General features: G+C 40.2%; 2 long non-coding RNA genes across 4 annotated transcripts in view; one reads left to right on the forward strand and one right to left on the reverse strand.

Annotated features, from left to right (window-relative positions):
• Window positions 1-7709: 7709 nt before the first annotated feature.
• LOC140622380 (uncharacterized) lies at window positions 7710-16486 on the reverse strand. Of its 3 annotated transcripts, none has more exons than XR_012022147.1 (3): window positions 16343-16486; window positions 11376-11545; window positions 7710-8019 (listed from the first exon to the last, which is right to left on the reverse strand). It is a non-coding gene; the product is annotated as an uncharacterized lncRNA (long non-coding RNA). The 3 variants fall into 3 exon arrangements; XR_012022146.1 differs by having other exon boundaries at window positions 16302-16486; XR_012022148.1 differs by lacking the exon at window positions 16343-16486 and adding an exon at window positions 14145-14372.
• Window positions 16487-16614: 128 nt separating this feature from the next.
• Window positions 16615-23368, forward strand: part of LOC140622168 (uncharacterized) — a 28993-nt gene continuing 22239 nt past the window's right edge. Inside the window, exons 1-2 of the long non-coding RNA XR_012021869.1 lie at window positions 16615-16707; window positions 21687-21832. This is a non-coding gene — a long non-coding RNA (uncharacterized lncRNA). The remainder of the gene's footprint in view (window positions 16708-21686; window positions 21833-23368) is intronic.

Genomic DNA, 23368 nt, shown 5'->3' on the forward strand with positions numbered 1-23368 from the left:
AACTCCTTCCAGAGACTTGGATCACTACTTCCTTTCTGAAAAGAAATTTAAGACTTTATTTTTTTTTCATTTTCTTTTTTTAAGTAGGCTCCACACCCAACATGGAGCTTGAATTCACAACCCTGAGAACAAGAATCACATGCTCTTTCAACTGAGCCAGCCAGATGCCCCAAGACTTTATTTTTCAGAGCAATTCTAGATTTACAACAAACCTGAGAGAGAGGTGCAGAGATTTCCCATCACCCCTTGCCTGCTCCCCACACACAGAGCCTTCCCCAGTATCAACATCCCTCACCAGGCTGATGTGTATTTTACTAAGGATCGACTACACTGGCAATCATCATCCCTCAGAGTTTATAGCTTACTGCAGGGCCTTATCTCCTGTCAAATAACCCTTAGAATCAAAAGCACCTCTTCCAAATCAATAGCTAGCCTGTTTGGGGGATGTCCCCATTCACAGTAAGAAGTGCTCCTAACTTGCACCCGGAGTCCGCTTACCACTATCTGATCCTTAGAACAATAGATCTTGTGGGATCTTTGACTTTAACACTTCTTTGAATGTAGACTTTGTGCGTGCAGCTAGGCACGGCACTGTGGGACCTGCGAGATGAATGCTCTCCTCCCTAATGTGGCCGAGAGTGGAGTGAGGGAGATGACCATGGAGGGCACACGTGGTCCTAAGTGGTGTTGAAACTCTCACCAGCCCTATGTTTCCAACAGGAGGATTGCCGTACTTGGATGACCCACTCTTAGGGCCCATCCCACAGAGGCAGATGCGGGGTGCTGGCAGCTCCAAAGCAGGAACACCAGGCAGGGAGGTGGCGGCTCAGGAGTGCTGTGGGGAATACGTGGGGCAGGCTCAGACCAGAGCCCTGGGCTAGCCTCAGGCCATCTCTGCCTGGCCTTCTCTGCAGGGCATTCCGATGGGTTTTGGGTCTTGTTTACTTGTCTGTTTGTGGGTTTTTTTTTGGTTTGGGTGAGGTTCATTGAGTTATAATTTGCATAATTAGACCCAATGCAGAGTGCATCTAGTAAAATTCACCCCTTGAAGTGTACAATTTTACAAATTTTTAGAAAAGCTTACAATCATCTAACTACCACCATAATGAAGATACAGAACAGTTCTATCCCCCCACAAGGGTCCCCTGTATAGTCTGTAACTGATCCGTTTTCTCCCTGTGTAGTTCTCTGTCTTTCCAGCATGTCGTGGAAGTGGAATCATACAGTATGTAGCTCTTTTGAGTGTGGCTTTCTTCACTTAATGTAATGCAATGGAGATGTAGCCATGGGGTTGCATGATTAGTAAATTCATTCCTTTTTTGTTACTGGGGCACCGTCCGCCATGTGGGAGGACCACAGTCTGTTTATCCATTCACCACCTGATGGGCATTTGGGTTTTTTCACATTGAAATTTTTGGCAGCTGGAAGTTAACTGCCATCATTCCTTCAACTAAGGGCTTGCATATAATGTCAGGTAATAAACTGTCACTTCTTGTCACTATCCAGGCCCTCATCTAATGCACAGGTAAAAGTTAGGGGCCAGTGGATTAGACATATTTACTGTTAACCAGACTCTAAGTGATGCTCTTATGTTATCTCCTTGAATCCTTACTACATCTTTATGATGCAGCTACTTTTTTTAAAAAAAGATTTTATTTATTTATTCATGAGAGACAAAGAGAGAGAGGCAGAAACACAGGCAAAGGGAGAAGCAGGCTCCCTGCAGGGTGCCCGATGTAGGGCTCGATCCTGGGGCACTGAGCCAAAGGCATAGATGCTCAACCACTGAGCCACCCAGGTGCCCCATGATGCAGCTACTTTTATCCCCATTTCATAGATGAAAAACATAAAACTGGAAAGTTAACTGATCGCCCACATTCACTAAATTCTGAGTAGGTTTTGAAGGCCATCCTCTACGTCTGACTCCCTTGCACATATGTAGAATATGCAACTAATATGTTAATGCAAATGAACCCATCTAGGTATGCTAGCTTCCCAAACAGGGCAGGAATTTTCAGCCATCATTTTATCTGAGCTTCTAGAAATCCTAGATGTCATCTGATCTCTCTTGAAAGTTGAGTGCGGTCTCATATTCCCAAGCTTCTGAGGCTTCTGGACACCAGACACAGAAGTAGCTATATGGGGTCATTTCTTCTAGAGTCAGTCTCACATGATGCAGAACCCACAGCTACATCTGGTAATGTCTCAACTTTGGTTGCAATATGCTATTTGAGGAATATTCAAGTTTGGGGGGGGGTGTTTAAAGTTTTTTCTTTAAGATAAAGACCATGAAACTATTAATGTGAAATTGTCAGGGCCCATCCCAGGTCCCTGAATGAGGCCTTTGTGAGGGCCATGAAACCAAAGCTTCACAAGCTTCATGATGAATTCATATCTTGTGCTGTTTTACTTACTGTTTTTGAGCAACACCAATAAATATTTTGAAAATGTTTTAATAGAGATGAATTCAATCAACATATTTTATTAAGATAACTATTGTCAACTTATTTTATTGCATCTTTGGTATTTTTAGCCTAATCCTCTGAACAGGAAAATGTTAACCATTCATCGTATGGAGGGGCCTGTTGCGCCAACAGATTGAAGCCAGCTGGAAGGGATGAGCTGATCTGCAAATTGTCTCGGCCCAGCACGTGGGGAAGTGACAAAAGTTCTTTTTAATTAGGTCAAAATACAGAGCACACCTGGTAGGTAAAATTTTAACCTGGTCACTTTTCTATACTTAGTTTGTTAGAACTGAATTAATTTTTATCTTGAGCTTTCTCTTCCAGCAATGATCATAATTTGCCTCCCAAACCCTCCACAGGATCCTCTTTAAATCCCAGCTTGGTGGTTGGATAGAAGGCCAGCTTCGGGTGGACATGCTGATACTTGGGCATGGGTCTCTCAGCACTGGCTTCCCTGGTTGCACTTCGAGAACTGTCTTCCCTCCACACCAGCATCCCTGGAAGGGTCTGCTTTCTTGTCTGTTCCCTGGTTGCCAGACTTTGGTCTAGTGGCAAGGCGCTGCCAGGTGCACTGTCTTTCTAGATCAAGCTCTGCTCCTCTCTTGGCTGCATATTTTATTGGTCCCTGCAGTGAGTTTGAGAATTTCAGGGCTGAGCAAGGAAAAGAAAATACAAGACCACAAGATGACAATATTGCATGACAAGCTTTATTGAGTATTTGGACAGGACTGCAAGAGAAGAAAAGTCTCTCCCAGTAGGAGAATTTTCAGAGACAGCCACACAGGGCCCCTGGCCGGAAAAGAAAGAAGGTGAAGGAAGTTCCAGGGGGCAGAGGGGACATGGAGAGTGGGCGTTTACATGTCCAGATGATGCTGACTGCAGCTTGGTGAGGGGTCTCTGGGTCAGGGAGCTCTGAAGACAAGCAGTGGTTTGGGTCTTTTATTGCTACAGGATTTGTCTTATCTATAGTTGGCAGATGTTGGGTGCAGTTTCATGGGGCTTGCAAAGCGACCAGGCTCTAAATGGCTAAAATTCTGCCTATTTGGGATCTATTGAAAACAATGGTATGTGTAAAATTTGTTTGGTGCCAGTGGCTTTGAGCTAATGGTTGTAGCCCACTGTGGAGAAGTAAACAATGTTGTGGCCAATACAGAGGGGTCCTCTTTGGCATATTTATACAGTAATCCCTACACAGCACTGGGTCACTCAAGAAGTTTTGAGGCTTCCTCAGGACTAGCCCCTGTGGTTTTTCCTTGGGTGCTGTATTGAATAGTAAGGGGACTCCATGAATCTCATCTTCTTGGCGTCAGATTCTGAGACATGGCTCTTCCTCAATCTCAGTTCCCAAGTGGTCTAATACAAAAAGTATTTTAGATTGAACCACAGAGTTGGCAAGAAAATAAGGATTCCACAGAGAATAAAACTGAGGAAAATCAGAAAACCTTGGTTCTCTGCAGCAACCCCTTAGCCAATCTCTTCTCAGTGGCACGGATAATCTGATGATTTGTGCTTGGACATGCAGCACCTCGTGTTCACACCTCAGATCCAACTCAGTTGCTCCAATCCCAGAACTGAACATCAGGCTCATTTATGTGTGCACGATCTATCCTCATGTAAACATGCACTAACCCTAATTATGTTTTAGTAGCTGGGTTATCTGCAACAAGTGTGATAATCTTGAAATTAAATCTGGTTCTGAAAATGAAATGCCTGGAATTGTCATCACTATCAATATTGACATGGAAGAGTAATTGACTTGCTCAATAAAAAGTTTACTAAATGCCTGTAACATTTTATACTTGATCTGTGAAAAGATGATGAATTTTTTCTAATGCATCTTAAAATATTTCCCGGCCAGTGCAATTATTTTAACAGTCTTCCTTTTGTATAGGAAATTATTTGTTGCCAGTGGGGGGAGGTTCTTGCCCACTCCACATGGCCATGCTATTGTCTGTAATGGAAAGATCTCTACTATTTTCTCAAGCTTTGTTATTCAGTTATTTCCCCTAGTATTCTGATGGAGCTTCAAAGAGGAACATAATGGCGGGGATAACATGCTTAATGTTTTGTCCATTATTCAGGGTAGCTAGAGCAGTATGTATTTTATGACACACAACATAGTCATGTACAAGGCTATTGGCTTCTATGTAAGTCTTTAAAATAAAATAAATGCCTCTAAGAAAAAGAAAGCCAATAATAGCCCATGTAAAATACCTGAGGGCAGAATTTAGATCTAAGAGCCCCTTGTTCTTTGCTAAGTCCATTCTATTTCTGGAGAAAATCTAGAGCACTGATGTGAAGATGGTTTAGATTTGATTTCAGATTTCTCAAGATATTTTTTGTTATAGAAAACATGCCACTATTATTCAGCAAACTAATGTGACCACTGGGTCCCTAAACAGCAAGCATATGACTACCAGCGTCAGAAATGAAAGTGTGACAAACCCAGCTAAACTGAAGGCAGATGATCTGGACTAGACTGTTCGTGTGAAGCTCACACCTTAGAAATCTAATCACAAATATTGGAGGTGTAGGTGTGATGTCCCAGGTACAAGTCTGTAAAGTCAGAGGGCATCGTCTTGTATAACACATGATACGTAAACACATGTGGGTTTTTTTCCCCCATTCACTTGGCTTTTTTTGGTTCCTTTTTCTATGAAATGACCTTTAGAAATAAGGCAGGAAATTAAAGGGGACAGAATAAAACAGAGCTTTCTTTACCGAGTTAGTGGTGGTGTCAGGTGGTTATAAGTGTACTGTCTGTACATTACAAGAGCAAAAATAGAATAATAATTCTTTTAATTAAAAATAAATTTTAGCTTTTTCTCTTTTCGTAGATTTATTTATCTCTCTGTAACTAGATAGCTAACATTGTTTATTTTGTATTTAGTATGTTCAGATATCATATACCATAGAATCTTTATTAAATTCTAATGTTTTCTAACTTTTCACATGAAATAATATTGATATGTGAGATAATATATAGACTTTAATGTCTTTGCATATGTATATGCAGTATTACTTATAATATTAAAAAGGATGTGTACTTTATTTTTGTAAAAGCGTCATCTTATAAAAGTCATGTTGTAAAAGAAGGAGGAGTGGATCTGCATGTGGGCTTGTAGTGTTGCTGATGCCATCACCACATTACATTCAGCAAAGAGACACAGCGTCTTTCAGCTAAGTTCCATCACTGGGTCACATCTCATCATGGCCTCCACCTACCTCACGGCTAACATCAGTCCACACAGAGAAATGGAAGCAAGGAGCCACCAAATTTCAGTGGGCTGCATGTGGGGTAGCGTCTGTTTCAAAGGGGGAGGATGTTGAAGAAGGAGTGACAATGACATTATACATCAGATCCTTTTTGGAATAGAATAAAATACTTTAATACAATAAAATGACAATACAATACCTGTGTAACATAAGCACTATGTGTAATCTTAAATTTTCTAACAGACCATTAAAAAAAGGGAAAAGAACCAGGTAAAACTAATTTTTACAGTACTGTACACCCAGTATATCCAACATATTATTTCAACACATAGTCAATATAAAAATAACTGGGGTATTTTACATTCCATGTTTTGTACTAGGGCTTCGAAATCTGGTCTGTACTTGACACTCACAGCACATTTCAGGTTCAATGAGGCCCATTTCTGATATTCAGTAGCCACCTGAGGCTAGTGGCTACCATAATGCATCAGATTTTTAAATTCATAATAATAATAGCTGATAGACACTGAACTTTTCCTGTACTTGAGCACTAAGTTTTCATGTTATGTCGAATTTAAACTTCATTTTCAACCTAATTGCACCAGCTAGGTGCGTCAGTGCTAAGACTTAAACTCAGATCTTTGGTTTGCCACCTCAAGGCTGAGTGCTCAACTGTGCTACCATTTGCTTTCCACTTAATCTCCACAGCTCTCTACAAAGTCCTTATTTGGGATGTCACAGATTATTGTGTGACATTGCCGCTGTTTCAAGCATAGGAAAAATTCAGTATTATTGGAGGAAATCAGACCTCAGATAGAAGTACTGTTTTCAGTTGTTTCTGCAGATCTGAGATGCCTATCTTGATGTTCCTACTATAGTCACTTATTTTTCTAAAATAATCTGTTCTTCACATGTAACTTGCTGAGATCTCTGAAAACCTCTTCCTAAGGGAGTAGACTCTACACTGTGGATTTCATGTGGTGCTCACCCCAACAACCTCGTTCATTTGGCATTTGTGAGGATGTGTCTCACAGTTGTAAGACTTGTGAGAAAGTCTCTGTCTTCATTATACAGAATCCTTGATCCTTGAGGCCAATCCATCATTTAGGAAAGGATGATGGGAGCCCCTTGCCTAAAATAAATGGACTTCATCTGTAGGCTCTCTATAAATATCCATTCTCAATTTACTTATTTAGAGTCTCCTACACACTGGGAGACTGAGTGTTATTTATATCAGTCAGTGTAGAGTTTTGTGATCCACAGTGTTCCAAATTCAATGTTAAACAATTACTTTTCCAAAATATCAGCCTACATGTTCCTGATAACAAAGAAAATTAACAACTTGAATATACCAAAATATTACCCACTGTTTTACACAATAAAACAAATGTCATTTATGTTAATAGAAAGTTGCTTTTATGTAACTAAAGAATTTTCATTTTCATTTGACAAAAACTGTCAATAGGAAGAGAAGAAATGGAAAAATTGTAGAAAATACATATTAATCTCCTATGGTTTCAATGTACTATCATAAGCTTCAATTTTATAAACACAATCATTTTCTGAATAGATATATTTCAGTGGTTATATACTAAGATTGTTCAACATCTATTGACATTTTTTGCAGGATAATTCTTTGGCGTGAGGGGCTCTCCTGTACATTGCAGAGTGTTTAGAAGCATCCCTGCCTTCTACCCACCAGATTCTAGTAACAAGCTCCAACAGTGTCTCCAGAGATTGCCCTTGCTAAATATCCCTTGGGGGACAAAACATCTCCCCCAGTTGATAACCACTAAGATATATTTCTCATACATGCTTTTTTTTTTACTTTGGTATTTTTCAGGGATAAAAGATTATAACCAGAAAAAGAAGTGTTATTTTATTTAAGATTAAAAGAAAGTAGCACTCCTAAATAAAATGACTACATACATATACCCCAAAAGTGCATTAATAAAGAACAGACATCCCTTGATTTAAGAGTGACACTGAATTAGTTGTCTGTTGCTATTTAACAAATTACTCTAAAACTGAGCAACTTAAACAACAAACTTTTATGACCTCAGTTTCTGTGACTCAGGAATTCAAGGGGCAGCATAGAGGTGGGTAGTTCAGGTTCTTAGGTCTCCCACCAGTTGGGAGTCAAGATGTTGGTTGGGGCTCCAGCCATCTCAACTTGACTAGCGCCGAAGGATCCTCTACTAAGACACTCACATGGGAGTGAGCAAATTTCCGCTTCTCCCAGGCTATTGGACTGAGCCCTCAGTATTTCATCACTCATGTTAGCTTCTTCACAGGCTGCTCTCTCAACATGGCGGCAGCTTCATCCAGCATGGGGGATCTGAGAAGGAGACAAAGCACACCAGAGATGCAAGCCACATGCTTTGCATGATTTGATTTTGGAAATGACATCCCATCACTCCTGCCATATGAAGTGAACCAGTATGACCTGCCCACCCTCAGTGGGTGGGCATTACACCAGAGCATCAGTATTAGGAGGCATGGACCACTGGGAGCACTCAGAGACTGCCTACCATAGTCTCAGTCACATAAACAATTAGCTTCCTATGAAATGAGATTGACAGCCCGCCCTTGCTTTGCTGATAACCACTTCCATAGCTTGCGACCCTTTTTCTCAGCTGAATCATGTGCAACTTTGTCAGTGAATCCCCTGAATCAGTTTTGAGTCAAAAGCCCCCCTCTGCTCCCACCAATGTTGTCAGGACTCCACCCTGTCACAACCCCCAATAACTCACTAAAATGATTATCAGTGACCTAGCAGTGAAGGAACCTCCTCCTTCCTATTACTGAGGCAGCAGCCAAGCAGATGGTCCTTTCTCTCTATGGAGAGCTGAAAGCTTAGGTGGCCGGGAAACATCCTGCTATTGGTTTCCAATGCAAGCTCTACCTCTTACTGTGCCCTTGAGATTATTTTTCTGACTTGCAAATTTTTTTTTTTTTTTGATAGCATGGGACCAATACTACCTACCTCTCAAGATTATTGTAGAAATGAAATGAAGAAACACATAGAAAGTTCCTAGGGCATAGTAGGATATGTTAAATAAAAGTTTTCTTATATTCATTGATTTCTATTAAGAAGCAGTTGTTAAATGGTGTTGCACAAGCAGCGCTATGTATTTGTATTAAATTATAGTTAAATACCATTTCTCAGTCCAGCCTGGGTTGTATACAGCAGTGAAATCTGCCTTACTTTGGGAAAATGCTTTGAGTTCCAAGATGTCTGATTTGGAATGAGTTTTGGAATGATGGCTTGTTTAAATTTGAGGACAGAGTGTGATAGATTTGTTTCCTTGTACTTATTAGTGATTTTAACCAGAATTCCTGACAGAACCATTCTTTTAGTCAGATTCCTGGAATAGGAAACAAGAATTCTGGAATCAGGCCTGGTACCAATTGTTGGGCAAAGGGTACCACTTTGGGCAGGTGGCTTGATTTCAACTGGCCTAATTTCCCTGAGTTTACAATGAATGAGGCATATGGATGAGGTAATTTCCAAGGCTACATCTGATAAAATTCTGTGGTATTCATCTTGTTGGAAATAGTAATGTCATGGGGAAAATCATCCAGTAAAGCAGAAAAGATTTTCTAAAATGTGCCAATAACTTTTTCATGTCATTTAGAAAGGACTGCTATTCTCTACACTGAGGTAGGTGTATAAATATGTATTGAGCTAAATGATTTTGCCATTCCTTACAAAGCTTGGTGGAAGCTTGCAGGGGTTCTTTCCTTAGTAGGAACTGGTAATTACTGGGATGCTAGTGACCAACTTATTTTGAAAACAGGTGAGTAAAGGAGAAGAAACAAATGAAACAAACATTTATTTTTTTTTTCCCGGGTAAATGGTACCATTGGCTATCCAAATAGTGGATGAAGAGAAGTTTTTTTACAAAGCATTCCAGCTAATAATATAAATAAGGTATGATAGAAATTAAAATATGCCCATTTTGTAGTCCCCACTATTAGTGAATCCAGTCAGTGAGCATCAACACCAGCTAAAATCATATAAAAAGAGAAAACCAGACCCCATGAACCTCCTCACAGAGGTCCACAATACCACTGACGAAGCACTCTTGCCATAAAAATGGAGCCAAATCTGATCAAGTTCATCTAGATTCAATTATCTATATAAAGGACATACAGAACACAACATCACATGTAAATAACATCATGTGGATGCAAGCAGCAACATTCAGTCTCTGGCAAGCTCTACAGGACCAATTGATCTAATTTTTTTGCATATATAAGGGAGGAAAGGATTTGTAGAGAAAACTGCTGATTAAGAGATTTATTAATCAATTATAATGTGTGATTGCATCCAAATTCACACAAACTGTAAAAAATGTTAAGAACATTTGTGATATTTGTGAGACAGAGTTTTGAGTACCGACTAGAGAGCCTCGATGTTATTAAGAAATTACAATATTTAAATGTGATAATGGTATTGTAGTTATGTTAAAGAAGTCCATATCTCCTAGATCTGTTCTGACATATTTATACATGAACTGATAAATTTTCTACAAAATAATGTGGGGATGGGGGATAATGTAAGGGGAACATAGACGCAAAATGGTATAATGTGGAGGTAGGGGAGTCATATATGGGGAGTGCACAGATGGTAGTAAAATGGCCAGGAGTTGAAATAGTTAAGATAGGTGACAGAAACAGGGATGTTCATTACACAATTTTAGGTATATGTTTGGAATCTTTCACGGCAAATAGTTAAAAAGTAAATAAATACCAGCAATTGAAAAGAAAAATAAAACCCTTTACCCTCGAATCCGTTCCATGTTTACAAAAGCCACTGAAGAGAGATGTGTTGGCATCCAAATGTACTCAAAACTGGACTTTGTAAAAACTCAACTTTATAGCCAATAGCAAAATACTAACTTTTCCCCTAGCTTTTAAGAGTTAGAAATGGGCTATAAACAGTGATATGTCAGCTCATATGAACTCATGAGAATTTATTAAAATTTTCACTTGTTAAACACACCCATCATTTTTTTTTTTTTTAAATTTTTATTTATTTATGATAGTCACACAGAGAGAGAGAGAGGGGGGCAGAGACACAGGCAGAGGGAGAAGCAGGCCCCATGCCAGGAGCCCGACGTGGGACTCGATCCCAGGTCTCCAGGATCACGCCCTGGGCCAAAGGCAGGCGCCAAACCGCTGCGCCACCCAGGGATCCCAACACACCCATCATTAAAATTAAATTACATAGTCATGATTCAATCATATACCTATACATAATATAATCAACTATGTACATATATTAAAATATAATAAGTATTCAAAAATCATTACTTCTTAATTATTTTACAATATTTTTCCATTTCCATGCTCTTAAGGCTATTTGCATCTACTGTATGTATATATAGTAGCAAAGCTACATATGGTATAGTGCATCTCTTTGCAACTTCATGTTCAGCGATATCACAATGGTTGCTTGCAATTGGCCATGGTGGAGGATTTACAGCATAAAAATTGGCCAGTACTACAAACCAAGGCTTTTATGTTTCCCCTAAGGGCCAGTTGTTAATCATTTACCAGCACACCCTTGACATAAGGAAATCATCCATTTGGTTCTGAATAAAATATGCTTCTAAGACTTAACATTTATTCATTTAAATACTCAAGAAGTAACTATTTCTATCGCCACATTGTCCCATTCTCTTATACCTGTGTTATGTGTCTGTTTCCTCTACTCTCTGTGAGCTCCTGAGGGTAGAGAATGCATTCACTCATCAGTCTGTTCCAAGTGCTAGAAGAGTGGCTGATGCATTTGCTGGTTGAATAATGAGATGATGGCTATCTATTTAGCATCTTCAGCGTTATCATCATGCCAAATACTGTGGAGAGGCAGGAGAGGTATAAGCATTTCCTTTCCCCTCAAAGGGTTTTAGGTCTAACTGGGATACCCCACTGGTAGGGTAAACAATGGTGTCAGGGATACAGAGTCATTTACCAATTTATTAAACAGAAACTACAAATTCTAAAAGAGAGCAATGAACAAGCAGTCAGGAAGGGCAATGGTATTCAGTGAAATTATCCTAGATGGACGCTCACCAAGTTCTTGGTTAGGAAAACACCACAGGCCATACCAGATACTATGCTAAATAATTTGTATATATTTCACTTAATAATCTTAATGATACTATGAGATAGAAATATTACTCCCATATCACAGATAAAAAAACTGAGCCTGAGAAAGAGTAAATAATTTTTAGTGAAAGGTAAGGCTTAGATTTTATCTGACTGTCCGTTTTCAAGAATCAGGCTCTTAGGCATTTTGCATAGTGACTTAAAGAGGAAGAGTAGAGGGATCCCTGGGTGGTGCAGCGGTTTGGCGCGGGCCTTTGGCCCAGGGCGCGATCCTGGAGACTCGGGATCGAATCCCACGTCGGGCTCCCGGTGCATGGAGCCTGCTTCTCCCTCTGCCTATGTCTCTGCCTCTCTCTCTCTCTGTGACTATCATAAATAAATAAAAATTAAAAAAAAAAAAAAGAGGAAGAGTAGAATTAGTTCTGGAAAAATTGGTGTGATTTGAAAAGCAGAGAGAAAGAAAGCATGGTTTACATAATAGGTAAAGAGGCCTCATCAAGGCAAGACATAAGGAAGAGCGGGCTATTTATGAGCTAGCTCGCGAGGAGTATGTCTTGGCCGAGCAGCTGATTCATCTTTGGGAAGAGTAGAAATATAAGACTGGCTGGAAGGACCTATTTTCTTGAGTGCTTTGGAAGCCAGGCAAAGAAATTTGGCTCTGAAATAGGGAGTCATCAATGTTTTTAAGCTGGAGAGTATTCTAAATGTTACAGAATTCAAAGATCATTAGCAAATCTACCAGATGGATTGAAAGGGTGAGAAGGGAAGCAGATGTTGTAGTAATAAAGATATGGAGCAACATCAAACCAAAATCGAATAAAAGATGTTTTCTTTGGAGGTTGGGAATTTTTACTAAATTATTGCCCATGACCAAAGATGATAAACCACAAGAAATTCTCCTAATCAAACAACTAATGACCTTTCCCCCCTAGAAATCATAGTACAAATCCAATATCCTACCTTAAAGCAGATTGATTACTACTGTAGCTGTCTCTGGCACTCAAGCAGAATGGAGGTCATCTCTGTGCATTTTGATTGAGGTGGTTTGTTGTGTGGGGCATTCAGCATCTGATGCTCCAGGGCACCCACAGCCAGAAAGAAACCCACCCACCCACTCACAGCATTTGCCAGTGCTGTCCTGGCACATTTCCAAACATCCTGTGGGGCAGGGGACACCCCAATCCCATTGAGTCTGAGTCTGAGTCTGAAAGACTCAGATGAGCAGATCAGCTTTCAAATTTAACTTTTTCTTTTCTTTTCTTTTCTTTCTTTTCTTTTTTTTTTCTTTTTTTAAGGAGTATCTCATCCATTAAGAAGGTTTCATATCAAACCATCTGTCTTTTATTTCCAGGGAAGACTTACACAGGTTTAATTATTCATCACATTGACCTTCCAAGTCTCTGACCAGATGAATTGTTTGAACTCATTTGAAAAGTGTCTTAATGGCAAAAGGAGAATTACATACCAGTTTCATGCATACAATCTAAGCAGAAGAGGTAAAAACTCTGAAAAATCATTCATAGAATGAAATCACAGTTTATTTAGGTTGTGAGAGACTTGAGGTGGAGATCACGTTAGCATACATTCAATAAAGCAGAAGAATAATGGCAAGAAGTACCTCTGGAGGAAAAGACAGATGAATGCAGGATTGAAAAAGACTCGTAGGGTTTCCATAGCCTATTACATCATTCCTCAAGAACCTATGTCATGCCGTTAGTTCGTGAGACTGATTAGATTTCTAAATTCACATTCAGAAGTTTTGTTTTGCAGAAACGAGTGAGTGGAGATGTGTGAATTTCATTGACCTCCTCTAACCCAGCTGCTGGCAGCTCTAGACCTCAGGGAATATCCCCACAGCCCCAACCTATCCCTTTACAGTGGCTGAGTTCCATCGTTAGGACAGTCAAAACATGAGAGGAAAGTCTGTCTTCCTCTCACCAAATTCTTTTCATGAACTGAGTGGGATTACAAGCAATAGATTGGGGATCCCTGGGTGGCGCAGCGGTTTAGCACCTGCCTTTGGCCCAGGGCGCGATCCTAGAGACCCGGAATCGAATCCCACGTTGGGCTCCCGGTGCACGGAGCCTGCTTCTCCCTCTGCCTATGTCTCTGCCTCTCTCTCTCTCTCTCTCTCTCTGTGACTATCATAAAACAGAACAACAACAACAAAACAAAAAACAAACAAACAAACAAAACCAAGCAATAGATTGGCAGGAGGACAGGAATCAAAGACAGGGAGAAAGAAAATCACATTGAACCAAGGGATTTGAAGAAGCTGGAAGCTCCCCTTAGAGGAAAACGAGACGCTGAAAGCTGTGGCAAGTGAAATGAGCTATGGAAACCCACCTTTTGTGGGACTAAAGGACCAATTCCAGGGAAGTCAGAGAAGATTCTGTGCAGGCTGTGGATGCTGGTAGGATGGACACCATTCTGATATCCCCAGGTCACTCTAATTAGTGCAATATTTAAGTTTTGTTTAGTATTTGAACACATAGATTCAGAACACCAAATGAGAATGCTTAATAATGGTAAGTTTTTCAGTGACCTGGAAATTTCTGGTTGAAATCATCTCCCAACTAGTCTTCCTGCACCACTGCACCCCATTCTGTCTTCAACCCAGCACTTTGTGATGCTTATGAAAGACACGTCAGACATCACTCCTCCCTCACATTCCCCCAGTAGCTTCACGTGCCATGTAGACCAACAGCTAAAGCCCTAGGAGTGAGTGGTCGCTGCTTGGTGGACAGCCCTGCAGCTACCAGGTTTCACCCCTTCCATCCTGCTTCACTCCACACCAACCTTACTGACCTCCTTGCTGATCTTCTCACAAGTCAAGTACACAGTGTTTCAGACCTTGACACAGACCGTTCTCTCGTCCGGTCTCTCTCCCCAGACATCCACCTGGCTCCCTCTCATGCTTCCTTCATATCTTTGCTCAGATGTCACCTTCTTAAACCACTCTTCCTCTCACCCCTTCTTTAAAAGGGCAGCAGAGGGATCCCTGGGTGGCTCAGTGGTTTAGCGCCTGCCTTTGGCCCAGGGCATGATCCTCGAGTCCTGGGATCGAGTCCTGAGTCGAGCTCCCTGCATGGAGCCTGCTTCTCCCTCTGCCTATGTCTCTGCCTCTCGCTCTCTTTCTTTGTCTCTCATGAATAAATAAATAAAAATCTTTTTTAAAAAGGTAATAAAAATAAAAGGGCAGCAGAGCCTTCCTGTGCACTTCTACTCCTCCTGCTCTAAGTTTTCTATTTTCTCCTCAGATCATCCCTACACGATACTAATCTGTTCATTATATTCATTACTTACTGTTAGTCTCTACCTACAAGGAGGAAGGAATTTTTTCTGAAGTGCACGATGGCAGCTGCAAATGTAATGCTTGTTTGTCAAACTAATCAATCTAATCCATCTATCGTTTTCTTTGTATCCAGTGGATGTACTGGTGATGACGTCAAAGGTTATGATGTAGAGACACACAATGGAGTCTAAAGTCTGGGCAGGCTACCTTTAATAACAATGGCATTTTCTAAGAGACAACCTGCTTTTTTGAAGCTGTCAACATCATCAGAAACCACTGCTTCCAGATTCTGCTTGCCTTTCCCTGTTAATAGCTGCTTTCCCTCCCAGCAGCATCTCGACCATGCACTCTCTGTTCTCACGTGATGAGTAGTGCTGACGAAACCCATCCTAACCGGAGTCACATCTGCGGTGCCAAAGTTTTTGTCCCCACCTGAGCACCTGAGTATGCACAGATTTCCGTCTTCTTGTATGCAACCTCTGCTAACACAGAGATTCAAGACTGAGGAGGAGGGAAGAAGCACCCTCCGGGGGAAAGCTTCTGTGACCTAGAACACGTGCCCTGGGGCCTGATTTTGTGGGTAATGGTGTCCATCATTTGGTTAGGGGCTGACTGCTACCTGCTTCCCCACTTTGCCAGGCCTCAGCATCACAATCTTGGCTGCAGCTAATTAGGCTCATTCCTCCAGAAACTTTTCCTTAACTTCTTCAGAGGTTCTGCAGTGTGTATAATAATGACAATATAAAAGAATTATATTGGAGCAACTGAATGTACAAAATACAAAGAACTACTGCTAATTGGATGACATATCCTTAAGCACAAATATAAATATCCAGCCCGAACAACAGAGTGATTCTGGCACTTGCGAGATTGTTCTGTCAAGATGAAAGTCTGCTGAGGGATTGGGTTGATCTTAATCATCGCTGGTGTCTGGATGGCAGGCAGCAGGGGCTGAGTGACTGTGGCTGAATAAATAACTCATTCCTTCCTCGAGGGAAAGCCAGTGGTCTTACCAGCTGAGTCTGAATCTTTGCGGGTTCTTGTACTTGGCTGTGTGTAAATGCAGGTGAGTTATTTGTGCTTCCTATGCCTCAGTTTCCCCACCTGTGAACTATGAATAATACTATTTCCTGTTTCACAAATGTGTGGTGAGGATGAGGTGTGTGAGACCGTGTGAGACCACTCAGGACCAAGTTACTCTCTCTTACCCAGTACTATCTTTAGGTCCCCAGAAACCTCTTCAGTGTACCTTTTGGAAGACAACCAACATTCCGAGGCCATAAAGCAGCCTTTACTTGGTGAAAGATTGCTAATTGGAGGAACATTGATGAATGGTCAGCATGGGAATCCTTGTGAGGGTTTCCTTTTCTGCGAAGCTGGCCCTGGCCCTACTCTTGGCAGCTGGCGTTTCTCTATCTGATCACTAGTTGTGACTCATAAATGGCACCCATGAGTGATGGTGCCATCTACACCTTGGATTGTGATGACCTTGGACTGGGCTGGCTGCTTTCCATCTCATGACCTTGTTCAGGACTTCATTTTGCCTTGACTGTCCTCCCAAACCTCTGTCATCGTGCTCTGCCAACACCGTGCTTCTGTGTTACTTGCCACAGGGTAAACTTCCCCACATCCCAGTCCTCCTGTTTCCTGTTTCCTGGTTCTGCTATCTCTCCACCCAAACTTCTCACCAACGAGTGTTTCATACCATGTTGTGCCAGGGTGGCCTTTCCCATATGATAGGGCAGGTACAGTAACTAGAGTGTGTTCTTAGCTGTCCAGTCTCAAATTACACTCTTCAGGCTTAAAGTAAGCGTTCACTCCGGTGGGTATTTAGTGCAAACTCGTTCTGTTTCTCATTGCCACTTTGGAATTAGCAGTGCCAATTCTGACCTCGTAGAGAAAAAAGTTCTGAGATGGAGTCTTTTTAATGAGAATGTCCCTCACCATTCTGAAGCCATTTACAAGAAACACTGCGCTATCTGATTCTCCTAGGCTGCATACATGGGAGCTGGGCTTATGGAACCTTGGAGAATTCACTTTCGGCAGTTACAGAAGGATAGACCTTACCTTTATCTTACTGTGGCTGGAGAAATGCCCTTAATTTTATCAACTTGCTATAACGATGCACTCATAATCTGTACATTGTCATACGATGTGACTTCAAAGACATCTTGCAAGATGATAATAATATTGGTAGACATTTCCTCCACCAGTAAAACTGAACTTGTTAGTGCACAAATGACATGTAAATTGAGGTGCCAAATGTCTTCAGAAGCAATCAAATTATATTAATGACTCAGAATGGTTGGTTTTAATTAGTGAAAAATATTGGGGGACATTATGTCCGGTACTCTATGAACATTATAAATTGAGTATTTATAAAAAATATTTTATTCCTAAGAGAAAAAAATCTTTCAGATAGTTCATTCAGAGACTAGCTGGTGGATAAAGATATATTAAGCACTCGTTCTTGCTTACGTGATATTAAATATATCCAACTATAAAGCAAAGGTGATTGAATAACCAAGAGTAAATTAGCAATTACGTCTCCTCCAATGAATAGCTCTAAAACTACCTCCAACAAAATTGAAAAATTGTCAAATAAAATGTCACAAATGTACAATATTTATTTCAAAATCAATTTGGTTATTAAATATTAATTTTATCTGCTTTTAGGTGTCTATAAGTTTAAGCCAAATATTTTATGAATAATATATGTTCTGTTACCGAAAGCTAATCATTTGCAGTTTGGAATCAGGGCCTCTATTTCCACAACACAGAATGTCCTAAAATCTAATACAGCAACAACAACAAAACCTGATAAATGTACAGTTGGTTGAAGAGTTGTGCAAGAAATTATTGGAATTGTAGGAAGTTTTAACTTGGTTGTTCCCTGAAGATAGATTACAAATAATACAGTTAATTTATCTATTTTGTGAGTTTCCTTGTGTGTAGAGGGAGATTGATTGAGATTGGTGGTCAAAGAGTAAGTCACTGAAGGATAAAATAAGAATGAAAACCACGTATCGAAATGCGGAAAGATTACTATATACAAGCACAATGATGACTGATAGAATTTACACACCCACTCATCATGTGCTGTCACTCTCTGGAGTGCTTTATAGGCGCTGACTCATTTAAGCACAGAAAGAAATGATTTTGCATGAAAAAGGCAGAAGAATGCCTGGGGAAAAGGAAGTGCTTTTAAAAAGAGAGATCAGGATCAGCCTAACCACAAATAGGGTCTTTGAGAGTGGAAACCACGATGAGCTGTCCTCATGACAATACAGAATATATTCCAAATGCTATTCTTGCACTACTTTTGTTGAGTCACCTGATCATACCTATGTACTCAGATTTTGAGACATGAAAGCAAATCAGGATTTCACAGCTTAAGCAAGACAAGAAGAACTTGAATGATTTTGATCAAGAGATCTAAAAACTATTCATGCATTGAGGGAGAAGAAAGATTCCTGAAGGAGGAAATAATTTAGCTTTAAGAAGAAAAGACTGTGGGGATAGTAATGTAGACTTAGTACATCCTCTCTCTCTCTCTTTCTCTATCATCTCTCTATCTATATCTATCTATCCCTATATCTATCATCTAATATATATTACATATTTTATATGCACAACATATATATTCATTTTATTCATATTACATACGTATCTATACACTTGTATACTGAGGTTGCGGTGGATAGGATCGATTTTCAGGATGATGGGATACTATGTTAATACATTGAAACAGGAAATGATAGAATCTTTTCCTTTCCATCAACGTCTTTAAAAATAGGATGAACTCCCACTCATTTGGTATAAATGTGGATATGTCCTGAGATAACAGAATGGCTGGGATGACCTTTTAACACCCCTTCTCTTTCTCAGAACCTATACTTCTCTGGTTATACATTCCTTTTATTAGAACAAGTCCATAAAATTGTCTATAAACAAAAGCAAGCTTTCCTCCCTGAGTACTTTAGCTCAACTGGGAAATATAACTGCATACACAACATGCCTCTTGGTTCTTTTTTTGAAATTAAAAAAAAAATCAATATCAAGAATGCTTTTTTGACTAGTGCAAAATACCTCAACCGATCACAGGAGGAAAACAACTTCTCCGATGTAAGTTGTTTGGGAACATCATGAAGTCCTGATGGTTTGGCTTGTGACAGTAAGATTTCATTTTCTCTGTTATTCCTAGTGTGGAGGCAACACAGATATCATTTCTCCAAGGTCAGAGGGGAAGGAAAATGAAACTCTCATCAGTAGAGTCAATTCCCTGACTCTGTTAACATCTGCAGGTCCATTTCCTGTGGCAGCGCAAGTAGTGTTCTCATCAGAACGTGAGAAATTAAGGCAAACAGAGTGAATGGGGGTATAGAGATGCACTTGTTTCTGCCTCCAAAATTTATACTCCTACCACGGCCATGCTATTTAATTATACATGAGTTCTATGAAATATGTTTCCTTGATAACTGATCCGTGATTACATGTGCTCTGAGGAAAGTTCTGGTGCATTACGACATCTATTTTGCCATTTTGCGCTATCAGCCAGGACACCTTAGTCTACAATACCTTATTGTAGCCTTATTCCCCCAGCAAATTATTGCCTGCTGTTTATCTTCTGCAGGTAAACCTAACTTCCTGTCTCTTCCAGAAAATTATCTGATCTTACTCTTTTAGCGACCTTCCTACAATTATAATGAGCTGAACATTCATATGTATATTGGTGGAAGGAACAATTTTATGGGATGTAAAATTACTAATAATGTGTAGATTTCAAGCTTCAATTTTCACCTGTTTGAGAATGAAGTCTATTTCAGTACTAAACAAACCCTTCACAAGAACAATCATAAGGACAAAAAACAGATAGCTAATCAAGAACAAAACATCTAGGGATGCCTGGGTAGCTCAGCAGTTGAGCATCTGCCTTCAGCTCAGGGTGTGATCTTGGGGTCCCGGGATCAAGTCCCGCTTTGGGCTCCCACAGGGAGCCTGCTTCTCCCTCTGCCTGTGTCTCTGCCTCTCTCATGAATAAATAAATAACATCTTTAAAAAAAGAGAACAAAACATCTACACTTCAGCAATTGAGATACAAGTGAAAACATCACAAGGGGAAAAAAAAATCTCTAAAATCAGGTAGCAATAAATTATAGATATAGCAGAGATATAATTACAGGAATATAATATGAGGAATATAAACAATTCATTATTTTTCTAAGAATTTTTGAATCATTTTATTTTGGTTTCACTAGTTTTATCTCACATAGTGAATCTTTTGTTGTTGTTTTTGTTGTGTTAGTTATTCACAAAATCAAGGCAATTAGATACTCTTGTTCAATTTAAAAAATGGTCCAGAGGATAGGATTTATTCTAAAATCATTAATATGAGAGAAAGCTATGAAGATCATTTTTGTTTTCTATTCATTAAAGGATGGAATTCTAATCTTTCTCTTGACACATTTTCTAAATCCTGTCTATTGTTTTGAAAATTTGGGAATTAAGAAAAGCCGACTTTTCCCTGGAGCTGGTGGGAATCCTCCTTAGAGTTTGTGATGTGCAGAAATCTACAATTTGTCTTTCAGCTGGGGCTCCAGGGAGTGAATGTGAGAGAGAAAATAAAATGCGTCTTATTACATCTGGTACTCAACAGTTGCTTCTCAGCCTTTTGGCTAAGATCAAATGCATCTGGTACTCAACAGAGAAAGTGATATTGTTAATGTACATCCCACTTGGTGGGAAGCCAGCTTTAGGATTAAGTAACATGTGTGGGTATACAGAATAACTTGGCTGCAGAGACAAGAAAAATGGACACAAATAACGGATGCATTGAAAACATCTCACCCATCTTAGGAGAGAAATTTGAAGGCTCCTCTTACTACTTCCTCAGTCTTGGGGAGACAATATACACAAAGGAGTAATCAACTTTTCCAAACAATTCATGTCTGTCTTTATATCTTTCAAGGATTTCTCATACTTTTTAGATACAATGGATCATAGTTTTGGATTTTTTTTTTAAATCCAATAATTTTTTAAAAGATTTTTACTTATTCAGGAGAGGCATAGAGAGGCAGAGACACCAGGTAGAGGGAAAAGCAGGTTCCCTGCAAGGATCCCTTTGCAGGACTCGATCCCAGGACCCCAGGATCACGCCCTGAGCTGAAGGCAGACGCTTGACTGCTGAGCCACCCAGGCATCCTTCAATCATTTTTTTTTTTTTAATGTGGAGTAAGAGAAGCTCCATCTTTGTGTGGAAAACCCCCCTCTTTGTGTCATCTAAGGGAATTTTAACAAGTGAAAAAGGAAAAGGATAAAGAGAAAGATTAGGGAGTGCATGCATTGACCTTAATTATATTTAGATAATTTGACTTTGGGGACATATCTCTTCTCCACATGAAAAGAAAGGGTTAAAACTGGTCAAAGAAGATTTAAAGTTTTGTATCTCAAATGATTAGCAAACTTATCACTAGATACAAATAGATTGAAAGTAAAAGGATGGAAAAAGATATACCACAAATTCGGTGGTTTAGAATTTTTTAAATTTATTTTATTTTAATTTTTTAAAATATTTATTTATTTATTTGAGGGAGGAGGGGCAGAGGAAGAGGTAGAGAGAAAATCTCAAGCATATTCCCCATTAAATGCAGAGCCCAATGCAAAGGTGGATCGCGGAAGCTGGAGATCATGACCTGGGCAGAAACTAAGAGCTGGATGCTCAACCAACTGAGCCCCCCAGGTACCCCAACTTTTTAAAACATTCTTAAAAGAGAAAATTACCCCCTCACACTTCTGAAGGCATGAAATGTAAAATCAAGGTATTGTGAAGGGAAGCATTCCCTCTGAAACCTCCAGGGAATGACCATTCCTTAACTTTTCCACCTGCTGGTACCCAGGCATTCTTTGGCTTGTGACTGCATCCCCCAATCTCTACCGGCATTGTCACAATGCTGTCTTCCCTGTGTGTATGGGTGTGGTCTTCACATGGTGTTCTCCTGCACGTGTGTGTGTCCAAATTTCCTCCTTCTTCTAAGGCCAATCATATTGGTTAGGGTTCCACTGAATGGAGGCATCTTAACTTGATGATATCTACAAAGACCCTATTCCCAAATGTAGTCATATTCCTAAGTACCGGATGATTAGGAAATCAGCATATCTTTTAGGAGGGTGCAGTTCAATCCATAGCAGAATTCTGATAACAGAAATTCTGCTTTTACCATGCAGAAGCATTAGAATTGTATCTCAAACCTTTTTACCTTGCATAGGTACCAGCTGGTCACCTGGAATCCCTTAGCTGAATATAAAATCAGGCTGCCTCAGAGGGCCCAGTGGAACTGCTGTCTTAGCTTTGACTCCCACTTTGCCATCAGATTGGCCTATATTCTTTTAAAGAGACTCCTCAGTAACGTATTACTTTACATTATCAATAATTGTGATTTTAGGAGATGAATGTATAAAGCATATCTCTTTTCCTCTATGACCTTTCTTCCCTGCCTTCATTACTCTTATCTAATTGCATCAGTAGGAGATAGACGAGGTTTCCAGTTTTAAACTCAGCTGGGATGGCCAGTCCTGTTCGCAGCTACCCAACAAAAGCAGCCTCTGCCTTTAAATCTGCCAAGTCAGACAACAACCACAGTGACCCATCTACTCACATCTGGGTTCAGAATTTATGGAGGCGGAGGTGCCACAGGGATGCAGAGCAGTGACCAAAGGAGGAGCTACCATGGCTCAATGTTTTTTCTGTAGAATGTTTTGTTTTCCCAGTGGACATCAGATGTGTCTTCCCATAATGTCTAACCTTTCAGGGAAGAGCCCCCTCCGACCTGAGATATTTTCTTCAAGCTGTGTGATTGAAAAAGAAGCAGCCACATTATCTTTACAGACCCTGCCAAGCAGGCCCAAGCAATTGGCTGGAATGGATTATGGAGGAAACCTGGCGAGTCTAGCCACCCAGGTGTCCCTCTTCCCTCTTCCCTCTTCCCTCTTCCCTCTTCCCTCTTCCCTCTTCCCTCTTCCCTCTCCTCCTCCTCCTCCTCTTCCTCCTCCTCCTCCTCCTCTTCCTCCTCCTCCTCCTCCTCCTCCTCCTCCTTCTTCTTCTTCTTCTTCTTCTTCTTCTTCTTCTTCTTCTTCTTCTTCTTCTTCTTCTTCTTCTTCTTCTTCTTCTTCTTCTTCTTCTTTTTAAAGATTTATTTATTTAAAAGCAAAATGGGGGGTGGGGGGCAGGGGAAAAGGAAAAAGAATGTCTTGCAGACTCCTGCTAAATGAGGAGTCC

The sequence above is a fragment of the Canis lupus genome, chromosome 31 (assembly GCF_048164855.1).
Source record: "Canis lupus baileyi chromosome 31, mCanLup2.hap1, whole genome shotgun sequence".
Lineage (NCBI taxonomy): Eukaryota > Metazoa > Chordata > Mammalia > Carnivora > Canidae > Canis > Canis lupus.